This window comes from Herpailurus yagouaroundi, unplaced genomic scaffold (assembly GCF_014898765.1).
Source record: "Herpailurus yagouaroundi ecotype Mexico unplaced genomic scaffold, PumYag 139, whole genome shotgun sequence".
Lineage (NCBI taxonomy): Eukaryota > Metazoa > Chordata > Mammalia > Carnivora > Felidae > Herpailurus > Herpailurus yagouaroundi.
In genome coordinates, this window is record NW_024412394.1 from 19,495,810 (window position 1) to 19,514,894 (window position 19,085).

The window sequence follows — 19,085 nt, forward strand, 5'->3', positions numbered from 1 at the left end:
AGAGAGAGAGAGAGAGAGAGAGAGAGAGAGAGAGAGAGAGAGGCTATACCTGATTTTTTAAAAATGGTGCTTTGAAACAGAAAATCTGGGTTCAATTCCTGCTGTGCCTATTAATTGTATGACTTTGGCAAGTCATTTAATGTCTTGTATCCTCTGTTCCATTCCTTATGAGATGGATATAATCAAAATCTATCTTTCAGGTTGGTAGTGACGGTAAAATATGGTAATGTCTCTACGAGTGCTTTCTGAACCACACAAGGATGAGCCCTGTTATCCTGTGGCCCACATGGCCAGAGCCGACCATTATATCCTCCTGGCACTCTTATCTCTGGGTCCAAGCCTTACTGTGAACACTTGAGATTCTCTACCCAAGGGCTTTGCTCTGGTCCTGGGAACATGCACAGCAGCATTGTGGGAAGCCTGAGTGCCAGAGAGTCAATGCCCCCAGGAGCAGCTCTGAAGCAACGGTGGACAGAAATTGGTGGACAAAACCTGGCTTCCTAGCCCCTGGTTGGGATAACTCTGAGGTAATCTCTGTTCTGTCTCCTAGGGTTCCCCAGCAGGATTATGTGCCCATTGCCCCCTGTGACAGTTGACTTGATAATATACCCTTTATTAGCTTCCCTCCTTTTCCTATTTTGTTCCCTTACTCTCTGATGTTTCCCGAGATTACTTCCCAAATAAGTGGCAGAACTAGAGCTTGGTCTCAGCTTATCTGCTTTCAAAGTCTATGCCTTCAACCACTAAGTTCTAATACCTCTGATACTGCTTCAGATACTGTTCCAGATAAGAACCCGGATGAGGGTTGTGTCATACGTGTAACTGGGTTTTCCTGCTTCATGGATCTGAGTGCCATTCGTCACATTCTTTTAGATTTTCACGTTGAGCGTAAGAGCGCTCAAGAGCCCCAGTTGCCAGGTTAACGGGCAGTCCAACAGCCCCGCTTCCAGGTTCCTTTCTATGAATCGTTGGCATACTCCGCCCCCCACCAAACACCGTGGACTTCTAAGGTCTGAAGAGGGCCTTTGTCTGACTTTTAAGTGATCCATCAGCTGTTGCCATTCTCCCCACCCCCATCCCCACCACGCACAGCCTGTGAGAGAGAAAACAAATCCTCCCCCATCAGCAGACGATGACAGTCCCCTGTGAAGTGGTGTCTCCTGCTCAACACCTGGCGTCTCAGTTCCTGGGGGGGGGGGGGGGGGTGGGGGGGGTGGGGGGGGCGGGGGGAGGGCGGGGGTGGGAATCCCATCCCTCAGCTCAGGACCTTGATGCAGGCGCGCCCCTTCCCCAGCCCGTGTGCTCCACGCCTGTGCCTTGGATCACAAGCCCCACGTCCTGCTGGCAGGCCAGGAGGCCTCCAGCTTCAGCAGGATCTATATGTTTAACGCATTCCTTCCGCATTCACGCGGGGGCCTGTGACCTGAGCTCCCCTCCCTCGTTGAGACCCCTGTTACCCTAGAGTTAATTTCAGAACCATCCTAGTCCACCCCGATAGGCCCTTCTCTTCACGTATCTGCAAACCGGGTTGATTAAACAGTCTGCTGCCTCCCTGACGACTCCGGACTCACTCAAACTGACCCAGTGTCCCCAGTGTTGAATTTTATGTAACAAGGATCTCAGACTTGACTGAGACACAAAAGCTTGGGTTCCATCCTAATCCCAGGACAATGCCTGCTTTCTTGCTCTGTGTTTGTTTGCCTAAAATGGCCACTCATGTGACTACCCCAGGGCAAAAGAAGGCTCACCTCTCAGGGACAAATTATTTGAAAACTATTCATCCGTGCACACCCATGTTTTAAAATCCCGGACAAAATTTTTTGACCAGCTTCTGTTTTAAGGAGATACTATTTTTTTCAGGAGCTCTGATTCCAAAGGAAAAACCGGATAAAGTTGAAGAAAGGTCCCCCGCCCCCCTCCCCCCCTTTTTTGTGCCTGGAAGAGTACTCACTTATAGTGTTCTTTTCTTGTAGGGGAGCTGGTGCCAGAAAGAAGTTGAAAATGTCACCCTCTCTGCCTTGTAGAATCGGGACAAACATCATCCTGGAAAGAAGTGAGAAAAAGGAAGGGAGGATGACACAGACTGCATCAGAAAAACTCAAAACTTGCCTGTGAGGAGATTTCACTGAAGAGCCACAGCTGAGATGGCTGGCTACTGTTTGCATCCTAACCCCCTGTGGCTTAAACCCCACAGTCCAGCACAGGATTCATGTTTATTTTTATTGTTTTTGAATGTTTATTTATATTTGAGAGAGACACACAGAGTGTGAGCGGGGAGGGCAGAGAGAGAGGGACACACAACATCCGAAGCAGGCTCCAGGCTCTGAGCTGTCAGCACAGAGCCCGACGTGGGGCTCGAACCCACAGACTGCAAGATCGTGACCTGAGCTGAAGTCAAGACGCATAACCGACTGAGCCAGCCAGGCGTCCCCAGGATTCATTTTAACCTTTTTAATTTCTCTATTTGTTTAATGTATAGAACTCTTGTTTCCCCAGGTGGATTGAAAGCTCCTCAGAGCCCAGCACAGAGTGAACACAGCTGGCTTTTGCTCATGTTCAGGAATTACAACATTATTTTCAGGTAACCTTATGTTACTGGTCTCATTCTCTTACAAAGTGGGGGAAAGGAAGAGGGGCCAGGGTGGAATAAACAACATACTTACAACGGTACCATGAATGAAATGTCATTGTCTTCAAAACTTCCTAATAAGGACAACTGCACTTATTTTCCTAAAGACGTGTTTTCCTCACTCTGTGTTCCTTTGGCACACTTGTTTCTTTTCTTGCTGCTTTTTTACATTATTTGCAAATAGGCATGCAAGGAGGCATGTTTTAGAAATTCGTGGCATCTCAAAGCCCAATTTTTTGAACACATGTAATGTGTACCAACCCAGTGCAGAGTGCCGGTTGCTGACCCAATGGCTGTCTGAGACTCCTAGTCACAAGTCTCCCTCGAGGTGAGGGGCGGCCACACCGCTTGGTTTTAGCCCACGAGCTGTAAGCAGAAGTCTTCTAGCTGAGCCTGGTGAAACAGCCTCTGCTTTTCTCAGTCAAAAGGGGCAGATTTAATTGTAAGCACCCTTCACCTTGCCCTTTCTGTCTCAGCACAGGTGAGATTGCCTTGGTGCATCTGGGAGGAGCTTGTTCTCTACAAGCTGCAGCTCCAGGAAGGGATAACCTGCAGCCGAGGCAGGATTTCCTGAGATCCCATCACCTCCCTGCTGTCCTAGGAATCTATGTTGGGAATGTGAGTGATTAGAGCCCTGCTGAAGTTGTTTTTTGGATGATTTTTAAATTATATCTTCCCAGGAGAGGCATGGACGTTATTAAATTTTTAAACAGTACGTTAGCTGTTTAAGTAACACATGCTTATAAAAATATTGAAACTGTCGGGGCGCCTGAGTGGTTCAGTCGGTTAAGCATCCGACTTTGGCTCAGGTCACAATCTCGCGGTGAGTTTGAGCCCAACGCCAGGCTCTGTGCTGACAGCGCGGAGCCAGGAGCCTACTTTGGATTCTGTGTCTCCTTCTTTCTCTCTGCTCCTCCCCTCTTCACACTCTGTCTCTCTCACTCTCTCTCTAAAATAATGAATTTTTTAAAAAAATATTTAAACTGTTCAAAAGGTATTAAGTTAAAGTCTTCTTCCCCTAGAGGACTCATCATTGACATTTCTTGTGTGTTCTTCCAAAAACTTTCGGTTATGTGCATGTATGTTTATTTACACAAAGAGATCACAGTACGTGATATTCTGCTCTTGCTTTTTAAACCTATCTTTTTCAGCATATGTACATATGCCATATTCTTAAAATTTTTTAAAAGTTTTATTTGTTTTATTTTTTATTTGAGAGAGAGAGAGAGAGAGAGAGAGCACACATGTGTGAGCAGGGAAGAGGGGCAGAGGAAGGGAGAAAGAATCCTCAGCAGGCTCCGTGCTCAGTGTGGAGCGCAATGCAGGGATCGATCCCACGACTCTGGGATCATGACATGAGCCAAAATCAAGAGTTGGGTGCTCGACCGACTGAGCCACCCAGGTGCCCCACATGTGCCATATTTTTAATTGGCACATGGTGTAAAACACTACATGGATAAATCAGGAACATTAGAGAAAAGCAAATTAAAATGACAGCAGGATACCACATTGTACACCTATTAGAATGATCCAGATAAATTAAAAAACAAACCATAAAAAGCTGACAATACCAAGTGCTGACAAGGATGCAGAGCAACTGAAACTCTCATAAACCAGTGAGAAAGCAAAATGTTACTGCCAGTTTGGAAAACAGTTGGCAGTCTCTTATAAAGGTGAGTGTGTACTTCATATACAACAAAAATTCCATGCCCAGACATTTACTCAAATGAAATGAAAACATGTTCTTTTTTGGAAATGTTTATTTATTTATTTTGAGAGAGAGAGAGAGAGACAGAGAGAGAGAGAATCCCAAGCAGGCTCCGTGCTGTCAGCTCAGAGCCCAATGCGAGGCTCCATTCCACGAACCGTGAGATCATGACCTGAACTAAAATCCAGAGTTGGACGCTTACCTGACTGAGCCACCCCAGTGCTCCAAGACATATATTCTCACGAAAACCTCTACATGCATATTTATAATGGCTTCATTCATAATTGCCCGAAACTTGAAACAGTGCAAAATTCTTCAGGTGGATAAACCAGCCGTGGTACATCCACACAATGGAGCAGGCCCAGGATTAGGGTGAGGCAAATGAGACACTCAGCTCAGGCACAACATTTAAGGACACCAAAGCACTCAGTAACCAAGATAAATAATATTAATGCAATATTTTTTAAAGATCAAAACTAATGCAAAAAAATACAAGATGAACAAAACATGAAAATTTAATGCAGAAACTGACCCTGCACTGCTACCACCATGAGAGTTAAGCAAGTTGGGGTGCACGTGCAAGGTGGTAAAAATGATCCAATTTGCATTTTCTTCGGACAATCATGACCATTGTTCCCAAATGAAGGAAATTGGCAAGTTCTTTCCATCATTTATAATTGTACATCTACAGTACTGCAGTGTAAATGGGAAAGTTTTATTTTATTACAAATAAATGTGTGATTTTAAAAATAGTAAGAACTGGGGCGCCTGGGTGGCTCAGTCGGTTAAGCGGCCAACTTCGGCTCAGGTCATGATCTCGCGGTCCGGGAGTTCGAGCCCCGCGTTGGGCTCTGTGCTGACAGCTCAGAGCCTGGAGCCTGTTTCGGATTCTGTGTCTCCCTCTCTCTGACCCTCCCCCGTTCATGCTCTGTCTCTCTCTGTCTCAAAAATAAATAAACGTAAAAAAAAAATTTTAAAATAGTAAGAACTGAAGGGAGGTATACAAATTTTATTTAATAAATATTTACTTAAAAATAAAATAAATATTTATTTTTGATTTATATTTATTTCTGAAATATATAAATAGTGTATAAATAATATATTTTACTTTTCAGGAATAAAACTTGGTCACTTCAAATGTTTTATGAAAAAAAATTTTAATCAGGAAAATAAACTTAGGAGGCTTTTACACTTTATTTACTTAAGACAATGATAAATAATTCACTGTGTTTCATATCTTTATATCAAACCTATTTTTTAAACTACTTTTTGTTTTACTAACTTGTCTAGAAAGCTAGTATGTAATTTTCTATTTGTAATTGTTGATTTATACATATATATGTATATATATACATATATGTATACACACACATATATAGAGTGGTTTTTAATTAAAATTAAAGTTTTAATTAAAGTAAATTTTAAATTGTGGTAAAATACACATAAAAAATTACCATCTTAATCATTTTTAAGTGTATAGTTGAATAGTGTTATGTATATTCACATTGTTGTACAACCACCAGAACTTTTTAATCTTGCAAAATTGAAAGTCTCTGCCTATTGAACAATAACATCCCTTTCCCCCATCCCTGGCCCTGGTAACCACTGTTCTACTTTCTGTCCTTAGGAATTTGACTGTCCTTGGTACCACATTTAAGTGGAATCATACAGTATTTGTCCTTTTGACTGGCTTATTCAGTTAGCATAATGATTCATCCATGTTGCACTGTGTGTCAGAAGTTCCTTCCTTTTTAAGGCTGAATATATACTATTGCAAATGTACATCATATTTTTTTAGTGTTTATTTATTTTGAGAGAGAGACAGAGCATGAGCAGGGGAGGGGTAGAGAGAGGGAGACACAGGATCTGAAGCAGGCTCCAGGCTGTGAGCTATCAGCACAAAGCCTGATGCGGGGCTCGAACCCATGAACCATGAAATCATGACCTGAGCCAAAGTCAGACGCTTAACTGACTGAGCCACCCAGGTGCCCCATGTATACCACAGTTTAATTATCCATCAATCTGTCAATGGATGCTTGGGTTGCTTCCACCTTTTGGCCGTTGTAAATAATACTGCTATGAATGTGGTTATACAATACCTTTTTCAGACCCTGCTTTCAATTCTTTGGCCTATATGTCTGGAAGTTGAATAACTGGGCTATACAGTAATACCATTTTTGAGTTTTTGAGGAACTGCCATGCTGCTTTCTATGGCAGCTGCACCATTTTGCATTTCCAAGAACCATTCACAGGGATTTAAAAAAAATTTTGATAAAACTTTTACATACATATACTTGTTAAATATTATAATTTATATGAATTAAGCTAATTCCAATTCACCATATATTATATTTACTTGAACTGCATATGGATTAAAAATAAATATGTTTTATACTAAAATTTATTTTTCAGAAATATGGCATCTAAAAACTGTATGTGATGATAAAATGTTCAGGAAAAGGAGAAAGAATGCATATAGAAATGGATCAAAATTATATGGGGCAGTTACAAGTTTGGCTAGACAGCAAAGCACTTGTACTTCAACCAATGAAGGGGAGCCTGGGTGGCTCAGTCGGTTGAGCATCCGACTTCGGCTCAGGTCATGATCTCGCGGTCCGTGGGTTCAAGCCCCGCATCGGGCTCTGGGCTGACAGCTCAGAGCCTGGAGCCTGTTTCAGATTCTGTGTCTCCCTCTTTCTCTGACCCTCCCCTGTTCATGCTCTCTCTCTTTCTGTCTCTCTGTCTCAAAAATAAATAAATGTTAAAAAAAATTAAAAAAAAATAATTGAGTCCTAATATTGGCATTGTTAGAACAAGCAAATTCAGTTTTTTTAAAGAATCATTTTGAATGTGAAGAAAAATCTGAAGAAAAGAAAATGTACATTTCAGAAACTAGTAACAAGAATATGAGCAAGAGAGCAAGAAAAATGACATTTGTAATAAATTTTAATAATGTTCCATTGTGGCCACCAATTTTCAGTAAAAAAAACTGATGTTAATAAACATAATCCAGGATAGGATCCAGATTATAATGACTTTCACATAGTGGCTGAAGATTTCAAGAGACCATTTTTAAAAAAAAATTTATTTAAGGGGGGTGAGGAGAGGGGCAGAGGGGGGGGAGAGAGAGAGAGAGAGAGAGAGAGAGAGAGAGAGAGAGAGAGAGAGAATCTTAAGCAGGCAGCACGCTCAGTGTAGAGCCTGACACAGGGCTCAATCCCATGACCGTGAGATCACGACGTGAGCTGAAATCAAAAGTCAAATGCTTAACAACTGAGCCACCCAGCCACCCCTCAAGACACTTAAAAAAAAAAAAAATGTTTTAAAGGCAAATAGATTCATTGTGACTGGCTGATTTATTTTAAAAAGTGTTTTTCTTTTTTTTCATGTGTACTTTTTAGCAGTGATACTACAAAATCAGATATTTGCAACTTAAAAACAGGTTTAAAAACAGATATTTGCAACTCAAAAACAGCTTTCAAAGACTGGAAGATTTAAGCATTTTTTTTTCCCCATAAAAATGCCTTGTTTTATCATGATGCTTTTCTAAAATGAAAGTGTTTTCAAACTGTTTAATAGATAATACTTAGCAGAAGGAAGTAAAATTAGAGGGAAAAAATGGTGGAATAGTTTGTAAGTGATTTTAGATGTTATATTTGGTGCAAAAATGATTTACCTCTTAGAGAATGGCAAGAAATTATTGGAAGTCTAGATGCTGGAATGTTTCTAAATTTAGTTGAACTTACAGATCATGAATGTCAATAAAGCTAATCACATGGCTATTATAAAAATGAACCCATGATTTACTTGTCTAACAAAATTCAAAACAAATTAGTAATGCTACTAGGAAATCCTAGTAAATCTGAAAACTATTTAGAATAAAGGAAGCAGAGTAATTTTGATTGTACACCTTATATAGCTCATTGTGAACAGGTGTGTCAGATTATTAGGTATATTCACAAGATGAATAATGTCATCAATAAAAGAAATTTCTACTGACTTTACTGAAATAAAAAAAAACTGGATATGGCCTATCTTGTGAAACTATTAATAAATTAGAAAAGATAGTATTAACATAAAAATGCTTGTGTCCAGGGGTGTGACAATGGAGCAAACATGGCTGGTGTATACAAGGGTGTACAAGCCAGTATTTCCTCCCAAAATTGATTGTCCCAAGTCTGTGCAATACTTAGCTCATAATTTTAATATGCAAAAATGTTGCTTCTGTGAATTGAAATATAAACTGTCTTGAGTATGGAATAAAGTACATTTACTTTTTTTTTTAATTCAATGACATATGGAACATTATTATGTCTGTTTTAAGAATGATATTATGGAACATCTGACAGGCATAAAGATCAACTGCACCAAGGGACCTTTTACACAAATTAAAAACACTCACCAAATATTAAAAGATATACTATCAAATGACAAAATACATTATGCTGTAAGCAAAAGCATCTTAGTGCAATAGATCAAATATTTTATGAAACTTACATGTATGGGATGTTTTAAAGCAACAACAAAAAGTTAATAAAGCTCTATGTTAAAAACACGTGACTATAAATAATGCTGCATGCTTAATAGAAGGCCTATCCCTTTGCTTATAACAAATGAAAAAATTACTTTTAAAGCATATTTGATGAATGTAAACTTTAACAAAAGATATGAATATATATATCCAGAATTTGAAAATAAATGAAAAGAAAAATTAGGAAGTAAGAAATTTACAAATCACTGCATGAGAGTATCAATTATTATGGAAAAAATGCACATCACACAAAAACTATGTCAGTTGGTGAGTTCAAGCCCCGCATGGGGCTCTGTGCTGACAGCTCAGAGCCTGGAGCCTGCTTCAGATTCTGTGTCTCCCTCTCTCTCTGCCCTTCCCCTGCTCATTCTCTCTCTCTCTCTCTCTCTCTCTCTCTCTCTCTCTCTCAAAAATAAATAAACATTAAAAAAAAAGCTTTTGGGGGCGCCTGGGTGGCTCAGTCGGTTAAGCGTCCGACTTCGGCTCAGGTCATGATCTCACAGTCTGTGAGTTCGAGCCCCGCGTCAGGCTCTGTGCTGACAGCTCGGAGCCTGGAGCCTGTTTCGGATTCTGTGTCTCCCTCTCTCTGACCCTCCCCCGTTCATGCTCTGTCTCTGTCTCAAAAATAAATAAACGTTAAAAAAAATTAAAAAAAAAAAAAAAAAGCTTTTGGGGAGAGGGGAAAATGGGTGATGAGCATTGAGGAGGGCACTTACTGGGATGAGCACTGGGTGTTGTATGTAATCACAGGAATCTACCCCCAAAACCAAGAGCACACTGTATACACTGTATGTTAGCCAACTTGACGATAAATTATATTTTTCAAAAAAAAAGCTTTTATTTTTAAGTAATCTCTACATCCAATGTGTGGGTCAAACTCACAACCCTGAGATCGAGAGTCACTTGCTCCACCAACCGAGCTGGGTCTTGATTTAAAAACAAGATTTAAAAAACAATCTCAGAAGTGATCTTGAGATTTAAAAACAAATTTTTTTAATGTTTATTTATTATTGAGAGACAGAGAGAGACAGAGCATCAACATGGGAGGGGCAGAGAGAGAGAGGGAGACACAGAATCTGAAGCAGTCTCCAGGCTCCAGCTGCCAGCCAAGAGACCGACATAGGACTTGAACTCGCAAACCGTGAGATCATGACCTGAGCCGAAGTCGGAGGCTTAATGGACTGAGCCACCCAGGCGCCCTGAGATTTTTTTTTTTAATGATGCTAATCTTAGTGCAATAATCTTCTACAAAAGAAAATGAGATAAGCAAAGAAGTAGATTTTGAAAATATTAATGATGAGTTTGCTTCCATTAAAGCCAAGAAAGTAAAATTACAACAAATTCTGCTTTGGTATAAATATAATTTTTATACTTAATGTGAATTACATCCATTTTTCAAGTCTTCAATATTTTTCAGCTACTTAAATGTTTTAGAAAGAAAATGCCCATAAAATACATAAAAATATGTAGATAGGGGTGCATAGTTTTCCTTTTGCCATAGGCTCCAATATGGCTCCGCACAGCATTGCAGTGGGAATACTGCCCAGCATCGGGAAGGAACAAATACCTGACTGATGTATCTCTAAGGTGTTGCGTAAAGTTGACAAGCCAATTCAGAAGGCCCTAGATGTATGATTCCATTTAGAACATTCGGAAATAGAAAAAACTATAGGAAGGGAAAGGAAGTCACTGGTTGCAAAGGGCTGGGATTGGGGAACGGACTGGCTATGTAGGTACAGGGAAAGATTTGAGGGATGATGGAAGTGTTCAATACCTTGATTGTGGTTATAGTTCCACAACTGTATGCTTTTGTGAAAACCTATAGAATTGTGAGCACTTATTTTTCTCTATGACCCTTAGACTTCACAGCAGAGCAGCATGCAAAAAATTCTCTTTGGAGAGGATGACTTTGGCTATGGTAAGTAGCATAAATTGGTGTTAAAGTTTCTAGAAACCAGGAGGCCAGTTTGAATCTGGTAAATAGCCCTTATAGAAATGGTTCACTCTGAATTCCTTTTTGTCCTTCTTGATTATTGTGGTTCTCCACTTTGCCCTACTTCTTTTACGGCCTTTTATCTAAAGAACATCTTAGTTGTTTATGGGGTCTTACTGTTCCTTGCAAGTAATAGATCTAAGATGTTAAAGGAGTCCTTCAGAATTGCCTAACTCCACTTGAGGCTGAGAGGGTTCAAGAGACTCTCAGGAGCACATGTTTTTTCAAGGTTAGACTTAATTACCTTTTAGTAAAATCTTGGCATAGGGACAACCATATTCAGGGTGCATGTCAGAGCAAAGGTTTTTTGTCTTTGGAGGTTTTCGCCCACATCTCAATTATGTTTTCCATTATCCTCTTGGCAAGCTAGCTAGATTGCTAAATCACATGGAGTTCTCCTAAGACTTTGTGTATTCGAAGATGTACGTTGTCCTCCCAAGCGACAAACAGTAGTAAACTATTATTACTCTATTTTTCTGTAGTTCATTTTACAGATAGATTATATGAATCCTTTTATAGAGGATTGTAACTCAGGGTTGGAAGAAGCTTTAGGGCCTTGTTATTCAAAATGTGGCCCACCATAATGGGGTGCTTGGGTGGCTCAGTTGGTTGAGCCTCCAACTTCGGCTCAGGTCATGATCTCATGGTTTGTGAGTTCGAGCATCACATCGGGCTTGCTGCTGTCAGTGCAGAGCCTGCTTCAGATCCCCTGTCCCTGCTCTCTCTCTGCCTCTACCTTGCACCATCTCTCTTTTGCTCTTTCTCAAAAATAAACAAACATTTAAAAAAATGTGGTCCACTAGTCAGCATGTGCATCACCTGGAAGTTTGGGAGAAATGCAGAATCTCAGGGCCCATCTCCAGACCTGCTAAATCAGAATGCATAGTTCAATAACCCCGCCTCCCCATTTGTGTGCACATTTGTGAAGTGTTGGAACACTGCTGTCCTTGTGCTTTGGCCTCATCACTTATGTGGTGCTCAGCTCTGCCACAGCACCCCTGCAAAGAGCTCAAGCGAGGTGAATTTATTGTATATTGCACCTTCCATTACTATTTATACAACGCTTGTATAATATCTTGTACAACATAATATAGATATGGAACACAATAACGCATTGAATACTTTGGTTGTTATTTATCATGTGAATGGTGTGTTACGGTAGGAGTTTGAAAAGCACACGGAGTATTCACACAGGGAACTACTAGATATCATTTGTATGGTAATGCTGAGAAGCCTGCTTAGGTATTTTCAGGTAGAGGATCATCTCTGAGTAACACACAAGATCAAAGACCTCTGCTGCAGCTACTTTACTTACACTGGACATCCTGCGGCAACACAGGTGGGCAAATAGTAACATTAACTTGTACTGGTCAGTGATATTTCTGGGACTAGTCTTAGGACTAGTTTAGCATTCAAATGTATGTAATGTTTAAAATTTAGGGGGCGCCTGGGTGGCTCAGTCGGTTAAGCGTCCGACTTCGGGTCAGGTCATGATCTCGCGGTTCCTGAGTTCAAGCCCCGCGTCAGGCTCTGTGCTGATGGCTCAGAGCCTGGAGCCTGTTTCCGATTCTGTGTCTCCCTCTCTCTCTGATCCTCCCCCGTTCATGCTCTGTCTCTCTCTGTCTCAAAAATAAATAAACGTTAAAAAAAATAAAAAAAATAAAATTTAGAAAGAATTCTTGATGCTCTCCTCATAGGTGACTATAGAAATGGTTTAAATTCCTAATTTTTTTTTTGAGGGGGGGGAGAGAGAGAGAGAGATTGACAGTGAATGAGGGAGAGGGGCAGAGGGAAAGAGAGAGAGAATCCCAAGCAGTACAGGGCTTGATCCCAAGATGCTGGGATCATGACCTGAGCGGGAATCAAGAGTCAGATGCTCAACCAACTAAGCCACCCAGGTGCCCCTAAATTACTCAGTGTTAAGAGGCATATTAATTGTACCTTCTTCCAGGTTCTCAAATGTCCGCATTTTTTTAAACCTGTGATTACTTATGTAATTACCCTGTGCTTTCTGCTAAGCTGTGTATTTACATCGAGGTCATCTTTCTAAGTGTGGTTCCACAATCCCCTATTCAAACCATTGAGAAGAAGTTTTTCGGAATTCAGAACTTCAAATATTATTATGTAATATTCCAAGCAGAGCCTGTGACAGCACCCTTTAACCAAACATTAATATTTCTGCAACGTATGAAATAAACATTCACACTAATTCATATGAATGAAGCCTCTAAATATGTCTTTCTCATGTCAGATCAAGCTTTTGCCACAAAATCAGTTACAACATTTTTTCTGTTTTCATGGTTTCTGTCTTGTTTTTACATTTTGCAAACTGTGGATAAAGGAAGATGGACCTGTTTATCATAACAAAATGAGAAGACATTTTAGGAGTGCTTTAGTTCACCTTTTGCTTACGAGTAGGGAGGGACTAGGCAAAAATGAAGGTACATAAGATGTTTATCAAAACTAAAATGTGTTGAAATAGTCCATAACTTTCTGAATGTTTAATAAGCAACACGGTCAAAATATCATGTGAGGCCAGGGGTTAACCCTGTATCTGCTGATGCCAATTCTCACTAGCCCTGTTTCTTTCTCAAAGACCCTAATTTTAGCTAATGAGCCAAATTAAAAATACTTGCTTCATCAGACTATCTTGCCGACTTTGGGGCCACGTGACCCTGTAGCGTTGCATGAGATATATGCAGAGGGTTTCTGGGGAAACTTCTGTTTTCCTGATACAGATCCAGCCTTCTTACTTTCTCTTCTCTTCTCCCTGCCTGGGTGTTGCTGTAGTACGTAGGGGTACAGTGGCTCCCTTGCAACAAAGAAGTGGTCAGCATGAAGATGAAAGCCTCATGTTCAGGATGGTGGAAGTGAAAAGCAGGAAAAGCCTCTTGAGCCTCCAGGGCAACGTTGGACTACCCCAGCTTCTTGTTGCACAGGGCAAGTGTATCATTTAAGATACCGTTTTTGAGTCTGTTATTTGCACCTACACATTCCTAAATGCTGTGCAATATCACTGATTTTTCCCCTCTTTTTTATTTTTATATGCAATAAACTGACTCTACCCATCTGGCTTCCCTGGAATGATAATTATAGCTCTGTACAATGTCCATACCCATTATTACTTGCCTTACCAATTAGAAACACCTTTAACTTGCATTGGTTTTCAAGGCTACCTTTCATCTACCAAGAAAAATTACGGTACAATGCTTCCCTCACCAGTAGCTTTTGTCCACTTCTCTTCAACATGTGTTCACTCTGGTAAAATGATGCCCCTTTTCTCCTAATAAAAATGACTATCAAGCAAGGACTGCAGAGGCTGAAACAAAACATTTAGAATAACTTTTTTTTTAAAGTTTTTTTTTTTAAATAACTTTTCTAAATAACTTTGGAATAATCAAAAAGTTTTAATTGTCAGTTTCATATTTGTTTCCTTCATTTTTTGCCTATTCTTAGGCAAAATTTACAACAAAGTTTAGTCAGTAATTGGTCAGCTTTGTATTCAATACAGGTCAAATCAGTAGATTATAATTCAATCATTCCATTTAACTCCCTTCCAAATCTGTATGCTCTTTTTTTTTTTTAAGTTTATTTATTTGGGCACCTTGGTGGCTCAGTCCTTAAGCATCTGACTTTCGCTCACGTCATGATCTCACGATTTGAGAATTCCAGTCCAACGAACCCCATTTCAGGTGAACACGAGCCCCACATCCATAAAAACAGGAACCTACTTTGGGGGAGCCCTGTTTCTTTCTCTCCACCCAGTCTCTGCCCCTCAGGGATTCTCTCTCTCTCTCTCTCTCTCTCTCTCTCTCTAGCTCTCTGTCCCTCACTCACTTGTGCCCTCTCTCTCTCAAAAAATAGACAAATAAGTAAATAAAGCTTATTTATTATTTTTGAGACAGAGAGACAGAGAGAGAGACAGAGACTATGTGAGTGGGGCAGGGGCAGAGAGAGAGAGAATCCCAAGCAGGTTCTGTGCTGTCAGAGCAGAGCCACACTCAAGGATTGATCTCATGAAAGGTGAGATGGTGACTTGAGCCAAAATAGTCAGACATTTAACCAACTGAGCCATCCAGGCACCTCCAAATCTGTATGTTCTTTTCTTGCCTTATAGATTCTCTTCCTTCTTTTATCTCTTTGACATTTGAAATGTTTGTTTTAGTTCCCTTCAGATGATTCTATAGCATGTAGTTCATTCAGGGTGATTCCTTAAATGTTGGTGTCTGCCGACTCTCTCCTTGGCCTGTGAGCATATCTTCAGAAGTAATCAAGACCTCTATTTGCGTCCTATTTGATCTCAGGGTGTAGAAGAATCTCCAAGGGTTGGTTTCTTGTTGTAGAAATGTACCCCAACACACATATAATTTAGGATATGATAAAAATGGCCTTTGAAATCAACAGGGAAAAGACAGTTATTTGATAAATGGTATTTGTAAACTTGAATGGTTATCTGGAAAAAGATGAAGTTATATCCATATCTTATATTTTATACCCAAGCAAATTCCAGATGAACAAGACATTTAAACAAACAAACAATTAAAGTGTCAAAAGAATTCATGGGAGAATCTTCTCTTATAATCTTTGAGTGGAAAAGTTATAAGCTACACAATAAAATTCAACTTCATAAAAAAATCTGTATGGCAAATGCCAATATGGCAAAGATAAGAGATAAGCAAGAACCTAGGAGAAAATATTTGCAAGACATTTCACAATTAAAGGCTAAATTCTCCAGTATATAAAAAGTATCTTCAAAGAAATAAGCCAACAATCAAATAGGAACATGAATAAAGGTGTAAAAAGATGGTGTATAGAAAAAGATCTACAAATGGCCCTTATACCCATGAACATACACCCAACTGCACTCATAAATGCAAATTAGATCTACAGAGAGGAAATCAGTTTTTTCTTGTCAGATTGGCAAAGATCCTAAGTTTAATAACACTCTATGTTGGCAAATGAATGAGAAAACAGACCCTTGGAGCTTAAACTGGAAAAAACATGTCACTGGAGTAATTTTATAAATGTATAAAAATTGCATATACATTATGTCATTTGACCCAACAAATCCACCTTTAAAAATGTTTTCCCATAGATTTACTTCCCTGTGTGTGAAATAATATATTTAAATGTTTATCATAGCAAAAAAATAGGAAGCAAAAGCTTATCAGTAGGGGACTGGTTCATTAAGGGAATGTTCTGTGGCAGAGAAAAGATCAGGAAAGTCTTGAATAGGAACAATATCCGTGATATATTTTGTGTGTGTGTGTGTGTGTGTGTGTGTGTGTGTGTGTGTAAAACGCAAACTATAGGTCACTGTGGGTATAGCATTCGGTAGAACTTGTGTGAGGAGGAAAACTATGTATATGCATGTGCATTTGCATGTGTATGAATAAATATTTCTGTAAAGATGTACAAGAAGCTGGTATCATTGGTTGCCTTGGGTAGAAGTGTGAGTGGCTGGAGGTCAGAGCTGAGAGGGAAACACCTTTCAAATGTATTGCATTTTTAAAAATTAAATGGCACTAAAGTATATACTTTAAATATACATTAAAGTACATACTTTAATAGATTCAAATTACATAAATCTCAAGAACACACAAAACAAATTATGGTGACAGAGGTAAGAATAGTATTACCTCTATGGGGAGATGTTTACTGGGAACAGGCAAGAGACAGCCTTCTTAGAGGAGCACAGAGATGTCCTCTATCCTGAATTGAATGTTAGTTACGTAGGTAAATGCATGTGGGAGAATCCATCAACTCCACATTTCACATGTGTGCCCTTTACAGGACGTATATTGCACCTCAGTACATTTCTTTAAAGTGTATGCTTTGAGCAAGGAAGTTGATATATACAACTAAATACTAACATTCTGTGGACTCCTTGTTCACTGTAATCTTAGTTCAAGTTATAACTGTTTTCCCTCATTTGGTTTTAAGCTTTTAAAAAAGAGTTTTCATGTAAGAATGTATATGGATGCATATGAATCTCAATGCAGAGAGAAGTTGCTGCCACTCTGTAGTGTTCCTTCTCATTTCTTATGAAAAGTAATCCTTTGGTGACTTCATTTCAGTGTCCAGTTACCATTCCATTTTTCTACAGCCATGTTCTGTGTGGAGGTGTGTGTGTGTGTGTGTGTGTGTGTGTGTGTGTGTGTGTACTCATGAATAAGAACATACCCAGGTATGAATAGACCCAAGTCACATGCTCTTAAGAATTTGATATTGGACTTTGCTTCCATATTGAATGAATTTCTAAACATCAGCTCAGTGCAGCTTGAGTACTGTACAATGAATCAACAAAAGCTCAAATCTAAGAGTGTGAACCAATAACAAATTCCTTTTGAAAAGGAACTTTGATCTTTACCATAACACTGCCTGCTTCCACCATGTAATCTTTCATATTCTTTTTGTGTAACAAGTGTGTTTTCCCGCATGGAATGTTTTTCTAGCAACAGTGGTGAGGTGTGACATGGCAACATGATTGGAGCAACGTTTGGGTCCTAATGGAATAGGAATAAGTGCCAGTGACCAAAACATATGATGGTGCTGAGTCACTGTGATTTGGTGATTGTCTAGTGAAAAGGATATACAGAGAGCTTGGCTTTCACTTCCTTTCTTTTGCTGAAATAAGCTGGAGGCACTGTTACATGACTGCCTTTCTTTGACTAAATCTCACATTTCAGGTGCTTCTCCCTCACATAATAAAATGCAAAGCACATAGGTGGCCACGTCCCTAGGGGGAACTGAGCCTGTCTGGCTGCCTCAAAGACTCAACTAGATTTGCCTTGGAATTTTAGGTAGGGGTGGAAGATTGGGATTCATGCTTAGGAATCAGCACACTGAAATTTAATGAGCAAAGGAGTGTGTGTGTGTGTGTGTGTGTGTGTGTGTGTGTGTGTGTCTTAAACTCACTCCTAGGAAGTTAAGAAACTTATTCAAGGTTGAACAGAGTAGAGGTATTTCAAATTGCTTTAGAAACAAAATTACAAAAAAACAATCTAGGAGCCAGAGAACCTTTTGGAATACCAGTAAGAGGGCTCCAACATAGGTGAGATGAAGGCCTTTTTGATAAATAACAGCAAGGTCCACCTGGCAAGATTAGCCATGATAGATGTGGTGGTGACAATGTGGATGGAAGAATCAACTGAGACCATCCTTCCTCAGTGCATGTGCATGAATGTGAAGGTGTGGTGGTGGTGGGTGTATTAGAGTCAAGACTTAGAGTAAGACAATGTTAAGAATGCCAAAGAGTATTGTGAGTGATCCAGGATCCTCTTGGGATAAAAGATGGGCTGGAAGGCTTGGGGCTTCTGAGGGTCTACTGAGTGGCACCAAAATCACCAAATCACTAAAATACATTTTCATTACCTTTATGTTTGTTACTCTTGTCCTTGGTAGCTCTCGGCACAACAGATTGTAGTTATCTGCCAGTTCCATTGGATCGGAAGCTCCTTGACCAAAGGGGACATATTGGATTGATCTCAATACCCCTGATGTTTAGCAAATGTTTCTATTGAGTTAGTAAATAAATCCATCTTCTACTTTTTCTTCAAAACTCTGAGATGTGAAGAAAAACTTAGTGTCTCAGGACTTTTGCTTCTATACTCACACGTTCATAAAGAGTAAGCACCATACAAGTGTTAACTATGCTTGCCATGATTACTACTATTTCTAAGTTTTCTTTGAACCCTCACATGTAAATATTTAACCGACTTTGGGGACACCACAGTGGCTCAGTCAGTTAAGCAGCCGGCTCTTGGTTTCGTCTCAGGTCATGATCTCAGAGTTTGTGGGTTCAAGCCCTGAATTGGGCTCCACATTGTCAGCGGGATTCTCTCTCTCTCTGTATACATATATCTGCCCCTCCCCTGCTCTGTCTCTCTCTCTCTCTCTCTCAAAATAAATAAATAAGCTTAAACAAAAATTTAACTGACTTTGGTATTTTTATCTAATCACATTCCTCTGGTTCCTTCCTTTTATTTTTCATTTTATTTTTAAATTTGTGTGTGTAGTTTTATTTTTTAATTTTTATTTTAAGTAGGTTCCACACCCAATGTAGGGCTTGAACTCACAACCCTGAGCCAACTGAGCCAGCCAGGCAATCCCTCTGGTTCCTTCCTTTTAATTTAACTGTATGCCACGTGGCCTTATACACAAAAATTTTAAGTTTTATTTTTAGAATCCCACTATTTTCTGCACAAATGTTTATATTTCCCAT

General features: G+C 39.7%; 1 protein-coding gene across 8 annotated transcripts in view; it reads right to left on the reverse strand.

Moving 5' to 3' along the window:
* KLHL31 (kelch like family member 31) overlaps positions 1–19,085 on the reverse strand; it is a 127,043-nt gene that overhangs the window by 45,710 nt on the left and 62,248 nt on the right. For 5 of the 8 annotated variants that reach the window (XR_005789795.1, XR_005789791.1, XR_005789785.1 and 2 more), the window contains one exon: positions 1,952–2,043. The gene's annotated coding sequence lies outside the window, so the exon portion shown is untranslated. Of the gene's footprint in view, positions 1–1,951; positions 2,044–18,235; positions 18,319–19,085 lie in introns of all 8 variants that reach the window. The other 3 variants (XR_005789786.1, XR_005789790.1, XR_005789787.1) reach the window with 2 other exon arrangements.